This window comes from Thalassophryne amazonica, chromosome 12, assembly GCF_902500255.1.
Source record: "Thalassophryne amazonica chromosome 12, fThaAma1.1, whole genome shotgun sequence".
NCBI lineage: Eukaryota > Metazoa > Chordata > Actinopteri > Batrachoidiformes > Batrachoididae > Thalassophryne > Thalassophryne amazonica.
Genome location: NC_047114.1, coordinates 16,028,633 through 16,039,520, shown reverse-complemented (window position 1 = coordinate 16,039,520; position 10,888 = coordinate 16,028,633). Strand labels below are relative to the sequence as shown.

Genomic DNA, 10,888 nt, shown 5'->3' with positions numbered 1-10,888 from the left:
GTCTGTCCAAAAAGTTTCGTACCTTTTTATTTTTTGCAAAAACCATATGGATTTGAATCACGTGTGATTGCATCAGCCAAGCTTGAACCTTCGTGCGCATGCGTGAGTTTTTTCACGCCTGTTGGTTGGGTCATTCGCCTGTGAGCAGGCTTTGAGTGAGCACTGGTCCACCCCTCTCGTCGGATTTTTATTGCGAATAAATGTCTGAACGATTTGGAGCTTTGCTGCATCAAATTTTTCCAGAAACTGTGAGAGACCTCCAGGTGGACACCATTCGGAAAATTTAGATGGCTTTCAGCGATGATTTTATGGGGATTACACAGATTACACAGAATGGGAGGCAGAGCCTTCAGCTTTCAATCAATCAATCAATCAATTTTTTTTTATATAGCGCCAAATGACAACAAACAGTTGCCCCAAGGCGCTTTATATTGTAAGGCAAGGCCATACAATAATTATGTAAAACCCCAACGGTCAAAACGACCCCCTGTGAGCAAGCACTTGGCTACAGTGGGAAGGAAAAACTCCCTTTTAACAGGAAGAAACCTCCAGCAGAACCAGGCTCAGGGAGGGGCAGTCTTCTGCTGGGACTGGTTGGGGCTGAGGGAGAGAACCAGGAAAAAGACATGCTGTGGAGGGGAGCAGAGATCGATCACTAATGATTAAATGCAGAGTGGTGCATACAGAGCAAAAAGAGAAAGAAACAGTGCATCATGGGAACCCCCCAGCAGTCTACGTCTATAGCAGCATAACTAAGGGATGGTTCAGGGTCACCCCATCCAGCCCTAACTATAAGCTTTAGCAAAAAGGAAAGTTTTAAGCCTAATCTTAAAAGTAGAGAGGGTGTCTGTCTCCCTGATCTGAATTGGGAGCTGGTTCCACAGGAGAGGAGCCTGAAAGCTGAAGGCTCTGCCTCCCATTCTACTCTTACAAACCCTAGGAACTACAAGTAAGCCTGCAGTCTGAGAGCGAAGCGCTCTATTGGGGTGATATGGTACTACGAGGTCCCTAAGATAAGATGGGACCTGATTATTCAAAACCTTATAAGTAAGAAGAAGAATTTTAAATTCTATTCTAGAATTAACAGGAAGCCAATGAAGAGAGGCCAATATGGGTGAGATATGCTCTCTCCTTCTAGTCCCCGTCAGTACTCTAGCTGCAGCATTTTGAATTAACTGAAGGCTTTTTAGGGAACTTTTAGGACAACCTGATAATAATGAATTACAATAGTCCAGCCTAGAGGAAATAAATGCATGAATTAGTTTTTCAGCATCACTCTGAGACAAGACCTTTCTGATTTTAGAGATATTGCGTAAATGCAAAAAAGCAGTCCTACATATTTGTTTAATATGCGCTTTGAATGACATATCCTGATCAAAAATGACTCCAAGATTTCTCACAGTATTACTAGAGGCCAGGGCAATGCCATCCAGAGTAAGGATCTGGTTAGACACCATGTTTCTAAGATTTGTGGGGCCAAGTACAGGCTTTCAGGCTCCTCTCCTGTGGAACCAGCTCGCAATTCAGATCAGGGAGACAGACACCCTCTCTACTTTTAAGATTAGGCTTAAAACTTTCCTTTTTGCTAAAGCTTATAGTTAGGGCTGGATCAGGTGACCCTGAACCATCCCTTAGTTATGCTGCTATAGACGTAGACTGCTGGGGGGTTCCCATGATGCATTGTTTCTTTCTCTTTTTGCTCTGTATGCACCACTCTGCATTTAATCATTAGTGATCGATCTCTGCTCCCCTCCACAGCATGTCTTTTTCCTGGTTCTCTCCCTCAGCCCCAACCAGTCCCAGCAGAAGACTGCCCCTCCCTGAGCCTGGCTCTGCTGGAGGTTTCTTCCTGTTAAAAGGGAGTTTTTCCTTCCCACTGTAGCCAAGTGCTTGCTCACAGGGGGTTGTTTTGACCGTTGGGGTTTTACATAATTATTGTAGTCCAGCCTAGAGGAAATAAATGCATGAATTAGTTTTTCAGCATCACTCTGAGACAAGACCTTTCTAATTTTAGAGATATTGCGCAAATGCAAAAAAGCAGTCCCACATATTTGTTTAATATGCGCATTGAATGACATATCCTGATCAAAAATGACTCCAAGATTTCTCACAGTATTACTAGAGGTCAGGGTAATGCCATCCAGAGTAAGGATCTGGTTAGACACCATGTTTCTAAGATTTGTGGGGCCAAGTACAATAACTTCAGTTTTATCTGAGTTAAAAAGCAGGAAATTAGAGGTCATCCATGTCTTTATGTCTGTCAGACAATCCTGCAGTTTAGCTAATTGGTGTGTGTCCTCTGGCTTCATGGATAGATAAAGCTGGGTATCATCTGCGTAACAATGAAAATTTAAGCAATGCCGTCTAATAATACTGCCTAAGGGAAAGTGAATAAAGTGAATAAAATTGGTTCTAGCACAGAACCTTGTGGAACTCCATAATTAACCTTAGTCTGTGAAGAAGATTCCCCATTTACATGAACAAATTGTAATCTATTAGACAAATATGATTCAAACCACCGCAGCGCAGTGCCTTTAATACCTATGGCATGCTCTAATCTCTGTAATAAAATTTCATGGTCAACAGTATCAAAAGCAGCACTGAGGTCTAACAGAACAAGAACAGAGATGAGTCCACTGTCTGAGGCCATAAGAAGATCATTTGTAACCTTCACTAATGCTGTTTCTGTACTATGATGAATTCTAAAACCTGACTGAAACTCTTCAAATAGACCATTCCTCTGCAGATGATCAGTTAGCTGTTTTACAACTACCCTTTCAAGAATTTTTGAGAGAAAAGGAAGGTTGGAGATTGGCCTATAATTAGCTAAGATAGCTGGGTCAAGTGATGGCTTTTTAAGTAATGGTTTAATTACTGCCACCTTAAAAGCCTGTGGTACATAGCCAACCAATAAAGATAGATTGATCATATTTAAGATCGAAGCATTAATTAATGGTAGGGCTTCCTTGAGCAGACTGGTAGGAATGGGGTCTGATAGACATGTTGATGGTTTGGAGGAAGTAACTAATGAAAATAACTCAGACAGAATAATCGGAGAGAGCTAGTAGCTACTCTGCACTGTGTTGGTATATGGCATTAGAGAACATAAAGAAGGAATCATATCCTTAAACCTAGTTACAGCGCTTTCTGAAAGACTTCTGAAAGATTTTGGAAGACGTGGACATCAGCACTGTTTCGGCACATTGAGGCAGACGTGCGGAGGAACTCCGCGCGTCGTGGCGGAGCCGCATGACGCAAAGCAACACTGTGATGAAGCCTCACAGAACATGTTGGGGCATGTCCAGCTCATGCACAACTTCTCGCATACTCACACGACTGAAAAGCAACCGGAAGCCGTCTGAAAGCCACCTGAAAGCCGTCCTGTGAGACCAACACGGAGGTAGTTTTGTCCCGCGCCATGAGCGGCATGGTGGCGCAATCCTCCACTTCTCTTTCCATGAAAAAACTCCTGTGACAGTAAAATGTGCCGAAAAAGTGCTGATGTCCATGCCTTCTGCCTTTTTTGTGAAAGTTAGACGACATCCCGGATCGACAAAGCCTTCACGTTGGAAATGATCTGGTTGTTTCAGCGGGGTTTGAGCCTGTCGATCAGTGCTTGGAGCGCGCCGTGCTCTCAGACGCTGTGGGCGGTCTTTAGACCGACTAGAGCACTCCTTAATCTGTATAATCCCCACAAAATCGTCGCTGAAAGCCATCTAAATTTTCCGAATGGTGTCCAGCTGGAGGTCTCTCACAGTTTCTGTAAAAATTTGATGCAGCAAAGCTCCAAATCGTTCAGACATTTATTCGCAATAAAAATCCGATGAGAGGGGTGGACCACTGCTCACACAAAGCCTGCTCATAGGCGAATGATGCAACCGACAGGCGTGAAAAAACTCACGTATGCGCACGAAGGTTCACGCTTGGCTGATGCAATCACACGTGATTCAAATCCATATGGTTTTTGCAAAAAATAAAAAGGTCCAATACTTTTTGGACAGACCTCGTACATACATACATTCATACATACGAGGTCTGTTAGAAAAGTATCCGACCTTTGGCCAGGGAAAAAACTGACTTACCTGGAGGGTTGGAAACCTAATCACCCTCAAAGTAGTCTCCTTGGGAGTCCACACACTTCTCCCAGCGGTGTCGCCACTGTTGGAAGCATTCCAAAAAAGCCTCTTTTGGGATGGAGTGCAGCTCCGCCGTCGTTGCAGCCATGATGTCCTCCCTTGTCTCAAAACATGTTCCTTTTAATGGTGTTTTAATTTTTGGGAACAGCCAGAAGTCGCAAGGGGCCATGTCAGGAGAGTATGGAGCCTGTGGAACCACAGGAGTTTGGTTTTAACACAAAAAAGTCCAAATTAAGTTCAAGGAATGTGCCGGAGCATTGTCGTGGTGGAGGCGCCAATTTCCTGTGGCTCACAACTCCGGTCTCTTGCACCGTACAGCATTACGGAGGCAACGAAGGACATCCCTGTAATACTCCTTCTTTATTGTTTGACCCTGTGGTGCGTACTCATGGTGTACCACACCGCAGGAGTAAAAAAAACAGTCAGCATTACCTTCACATTGCTGCGCACTTGGCGCGCCTTCTTCGGTCGTGGCGACGTGGAATGCTTCCACTGTGACGACTGGAATTTGGTTTCTGGGTCGTACCTGTACACCCAGGACTCATCACCGGTGATAATAGTGTCCATAAAGCTGGGATCAGTGTGAATGGAGTCCAGCATGTCCTATGAGACTTCAACACGGAGGTGCTTTTGGTCCGCCGTCAGCAACCTCGGCACGAACTTCGCAGCCACTCGCTTCATGCCCAAATCTTCTGTAACAATGGAATGTGCCGAAAAAGTACTAATGTCCACTTCCTCCGCAATTTCTTGGATGGTCACTCGATGGTCCCGCTCACCACAGCGTTCACTTTGGAAATGATCTTGTCATTTCGTCACGTCGATGGTCGGCCGGAGCACGGCTCGCTCTGCACCGTTACGCGTCCGTCTTTAAACCGGTTGTACCACTCCTTAATTTGTGTGGCGCCAATAGCTTCATCCCCGAAAGCTGTCTTTATTTTTCGAATGGTTTCCACTTGGCTGTCGCCACGTTTTTGGCATAATTTGATGCAATGCCGTTGCTCCAATCGTTCCGCCATTTTCCTTGCAATAAAAATCTGCCGAGCACACAGCACCACTCCTCACACAAAGGCTGCTCACAGGCGAATGACGCAACCGACAGGTGGGACAAAACTCACGCATGCGCACTAAGGTTCAAGGTTGGCTGATGCAATCACACGTGATTCAAATCCCTAAAGTTTCTGAAAAAAATAAAAAGGTCGGAATGTTTTCTCACAGAGCTTGTACATACATACATAGATTGCCTTTTATAGTTATAGATCACAACGCGCTCACTGGAGCCACGAAGAGCAACTATCAATCATAATTCAAGCTGTTGCAGTTGAGGATGTCCCAGAAAAAAATGAGCATTTTATGGGGTTCCTTGAGACTCTGAGAGCTCAACATCTCCTTTGGAGACTGTAGGGGGCAGTCTGATGATCATGGTGCAAATATGGAAGGGAAGAGGAAGGAAGTCCAAGTCAGACCTGTAGAAATAAATCAGAGCTGTGTTTGACTGTGTGACGTGTATATAAATAATAATATTTCTGTCTTGTTGATGGTTCAATTTGTTTCTTAAACTCAGTTAAATATGTCTGGGGGAGGGGGATTCGGTACCATAACAAAGCAGGGTTCGTCTGTGGTTCAAGTCCTGCAGCAGGAGCATCATCAGGTTAAGACTATACTTTCAGGGATCATTTCTATAGTCTCTGACTTGAGAAATCTGTTTCTAAAGTGTTCTGTCTCGCCAACCACGATGAAGAGTCCTGATACTTCTTCCTGAGCATGAAGTGGACAGAAAGAAATGATACATTTCATCTGCTTTCTGTCTTTGATGATTGTTTATTGTCTCCACTCAGGGGTGATGAGAGGAGGAGTATGGTCAGAGTGTTTCTAACACTGTGTACATGGAATTTAGTGTGTGGAAATCAACCAAAATATGTTTCCATTATCAGTCACTGTAGTGTGTTACTAAACACAGTGATGGATACTTAAAAAAAACTGCACAAAAAATGTGTTTTTGAGGTTACACATTTGTTGTTTACATAGCATTTAATGATGTATTCATGTTACAGTAAAGTTGGAAAATCCATTATTTGATGTGTGGATTCACTTAGTGAGCTCAGAAAACTAAATTAAATTTAGGACAATTTTTCAAATAGTTCATAATCAACCATTAATAATATCATCTTGTAAACACCATCCATATAATAAAAGGGTGTGTGTGTGTGTGTGTTCGCTAAGGGTGTAACGGTACATGTATTTATATTGAACCATTTCAGTACTGGACGTTTGGTTCAGTACAGGGCTGTGCACAGGTTAGTTCGTGTTGCGTGTGTTTACATTCAATGTTCCAAACTTCTCGCTAAATCTCTAAATCTGGCGACTTTCCAAACCTTCTTGACGACTTATTTTCTCTAAGCAACTAGCGACAAATCTAGCTACTTTTTCTGGCGTTACCGGAGACTTTTCTGATGTTTAGCGAATGTAAGTGAAAGTCTCTGCTGTCACCAAGCGGCAGCGGGTCTCCCCCCCTCTTGCAGTGCTGCCTGCAGCAGCCTGAAAGCGCTGAGCGGAGGGATATCTACAATCCCCCTCAGTCACTCACTTGTTCAGTCCACTGACCTCGTTTGCTGCACTGTGATTAAATAGTCCCCAGACTTTGAGAAGCCCTGGCCTTGAGAAATTATTTTATTTTAATAAATGATGGCCAATTTTAATGGCAAAATAAATAAACAAACCAAGAATCAAGTTTATTTGTGGTTCTAAATATTTTAAAGGTGGTTTTACTCACTTGAAGGTTGAATAAAATTGAACAGGGCTTCATGCTGGAACAGTTGTGCTGCTGTTTACTTGTGGAAAGGTTTTGTTAAAAGCTGTTTAATGTTACAATAAATTGTTGGTTTAAACAACAAGCAAATGTAGGTTTTGCATTTTGTTCCCATACTGTACCGAAAATGAACCGAACCTGACCTCAGAACCGAGGTACGTACCAAAACATGATTTTTGTCTATCGTTACACCCCTAGTTTTTGCGTATGTACGCTTTCAACCTAAGGGCCCCAGTGACCTCCCCCTTGGTGCCCCCAGTCACCATACCAAGATTGGTGTTGATTGCTTAATTACTGCGGCTGTGCATAGTGAACACAAACCGTGCCGCATACATACATACATACATACATACATACATACATAGATTGCCTTTTATGTTTATAGATCACAACGCGCTCACTGGAGCCCTTATTTTCGCAGTTCATGTGGTGCTCATGTCAGGTAGTAAGCATCACATTTTACTTACTACGTAGTAGCGGCTGGCTAGGAAGTACTTTATTTATAATCCGAACGGACCAGCGAATGCCATGTGTGAGTCAAGGCGAGGGTGTTTTCAATTAAAATGTACCTGCTGTGTACAGCATGCAGACTGTCGATATGCCTCAAGATGTGAGGGGCGTTAGGTTGTAAAACCTCAAGTGCTAAACGGATGAAATGTAATAGAGCTGGGAAACATCTGCAGAGACCCTTATAGCATTATATATCCCAGAGCGTTGCAGTGATATGACATGCTGTCAGCTTTTTATCATCATTCACTTGAATCTCATGAATGTCCCAAATTGCTCTATGAAATTTAATGATGACAATTCTTCTCTATTACCTGTGCGTAGAACGGGTAACTCAGCTAGTATATAAAAAAGTATGGGAAATTACTAATCCAATTATAGTTTTTTCAACTGCTTACACACTTTTCCAAAGCTCTGTGCCATTTTCTCAAAACTTTACACACAAATCAAACTATAGCTCACACGAAATGCAAAAAGCGCCCTATCTCCTGCAAAATGAAACAGTACTTTATCACAGTCAGAAATGACTGTCACATGTGAATAAGTAACATCTACTGTTGTCATGTTTTGAACTGTAATGGAAAAAATGCAAAGATTTCCAATTGACAAATGAATGTGAGACAATATTAAGCCCCATTATATCAAAATAAAGTTTGTTTATCTGCCAAAAATGTGAGTTGTCCATTGAACAACTGCAGATGGAAAATTTGGAAAACAAAAATTGATTAATAACATTCTTTTTACCAAAATAGTAAAAGTAAGTCCCTTTGAATTTGAATAGTAAGGAAGGAGAAAAGGCCTTGTATCAGTTGGCCAGACAAAGGGACAGAGCTGGACAGGATGTGCAGCAGGTTAGGGTGGTAAAAGATGCACGTGGTAATGTGCTGACAAGTGAGGAGTGTGTGCTGAGAAGGTGGAGGGAATATTTTGAAGAGCTGATGAATAAAGAAAATGAGCGAGAGAAAAGGCTGGATGATGTGGTGAGAGTAAATCAGAAAGTACAAGAGATTAGTAAGGAAGAAGTGAGGGCTGCTATGAAGAAGATGAAGAGAAGAAAGGTAGTTGGTCCAGATGACATTCCAGTGGAGGCATGGAAATGTCTAGGAGAGATAGCAATAGAGTTTCTAACCAGATTGTTTAATAAAATCTTGGAAAGTGAGAGGATGCCTGAGGAGTGGAGATGAAGTGTGCTGGTTCCTATTTTCAAGAACAAGAGTGATGTGCAGAGCTGCAGTAACTACAGAGGCATAAAGTTGATCAGCCACAGCATTAAGTTATGGGAAAGAGTACTAGAAGCTAGGCTTAGAAAACAAGTGAAGATCTATGAGCATCAATATGGTTTCATGCTGAGAAAGAGCACTACGGATGCAATGTTTGCTCTGAGAATACTGTTGGAGAAGTACAGAGGCCAGAAAGAGTTACATTGTGTGTTTGTGGACTTAGAAAAAGCTTATGATAGGATGCCAAGAGAAGAGCTGTGGTATTATATGAGGAAGTCTGGAGTGTCAGAGAAGTATGTTAGGGTAGTGCAGGACATGTACAGGAATAGTGTGACAGTGGCAGGGGCGTGCTGGGAACATTTTTCAGCCCGGGAGTTTCATATCCAACCAGCCCAAAACCGTCAGCGCACAGAGATGATAAGAGTTCTGCTGTGGCATTTCAATCCAGCATTTATGTGCTGACTGACTGTGAAAATCGGGTGGCTTATAATCAGTGTTGCCACAGTTACTTTGAAAAAGTAATCCAATTACTGATTACTGATGACTCCTTGAAAAAGTAACTTAGTTACTTTACTGATTACTCAATTGTAAAAGTAACTAAGTTAGATTACTAGTTACTTTTTTAGTTACTTTCCCCAGCTGCCGACAACAACCCATGTCAACATGACAATGATACCTGTTTTGCCAAAACTCACTTTATAGTCACCCTTTCTTGACTTCAATGAAAACAAATACTTGTTTTATAAAAAGTAAAATAAATACCTCTTTCTTGACCTCATATTTAACTGTTGACAGCACTGTAACAGTAAAACTTGCAATTTCAAACCTACATTGTTTATAAATGTAACTATTAAATTCTAACATTTTTCTAACATTTAAATTCTCTAAACATTTTACTTGTCGAAATTATTATTATTTTAAGCAATATTAGTAGTTGTAGTACAAAACGGCTTCAAAACTGGACCTTTAATCTAGGGGTGTTGTGGGGGAGGGGGGCACATCCTTGCCCCACGCCCCCATTCCATCTGGATTCGCCCCTGCTTTGGCGTTTGAGCACAAAGAATGGATAACATTTATTTATGCAGAAAACAGGACCAGATTTACAGGTAAGAAAGTTTTATTGCGTTTTCACATCATGTGGTCCTCAGAAAAAGAGTTTAGATGCATTTGAGTGGAAAACAGTGTTAGTTGTTGACGCGTCGCGGAGGATCAGCTGTTTTTAACGACCAGATACAGAGCGGCTCAGCTCAGAATTCTAAATAAAGGAGGGGAAAAAGTATAAAAATGTCTTTGTAAAGCTCAGTGCAGGTGTGCTGATCACCGCGCTTTAAGAGGTGAGGACGAGTCGAGCAGCTGCAAAAAACGCGGATGAAAAGCTCACAGTTCACTTAAAGTGGGCAGTTCAGTCGAACCCCGACCTCCTGCCCACGGACCAAGTTTAATGCTGCTATCGACCCACAATGAAAAATAATAGTAACGCACAGTGACATGGAGAAGTAACTTTAATCTGATTACTGATTTGGAAAGATTAACCCGTTAGATTACTCGTTACTAAAAAAAGTGGTCAGATTAGAGTAACGCGTTACCGGCATCACTGCTTATAATAGAAAGTAAAAGCTAGTTAGTTAAAACAAGAACGGTATTGTTAACTCACCATTTTTGGCCATTTTTCACTCCTGCGAGAATTTTTTGGAGTGCACCGAGTTTCAGCTTAATCGTGCGTCCTGCATCGTGCAGTCTACATGGAGTAACGAGCTGTGTTTAACATCTCACGACCACCTCCTGATGGGGAATCATATGGTCGGTTGAATATCAACCCTGTTTGATATTTTGGTCGGCCGTCGTGACTCGTGAGGGTTCCACGCTGCTGAAGCAGCGCTACAAGCATCTACGTGCTGATTACGTCGCGCACTGTGCGTGTGCAAACACCGGAGAGAGCAAACAGTGATCTCATGTAAAGTCTTGTGTGTTTTTTATTGCGTTCCCTCACAATAACCTAATATCATATTAAAGTTCATGTCTATCAGCGCGCACAGTGAGTGGAATCAGGTGGGGGGAGACTGAACGTATATGCACGCGCACACACACACACACACAGACACAGACACACACACACACACACAGCAGACAACAACAGGATTCACCACAGATGAGGGAATAAGTTGCTACACCTTGCGCAGCTGTATGACTCCGTATGAAATATAGTTTATTTATACAAC

General features: G+C 42.4%; 1 non-coding gene across 1 annotated transcript; it reads left to right on the top strand.

Moving 5' to 3' along the window:
- The first annotated feature begins 5,787 nt into the window (after window positions 1-5,787).
- Window positions 5,788-6,004, top strand: LOC117522708. The gene has a single exon (XR_004564296.1). It is a non-coding gene; the product is annotated as a small nucleolar RNA U3 (small nucleolar RNA).
- Window positions 6,005-10,888: the final 4,884 nt, after the last annotated feature.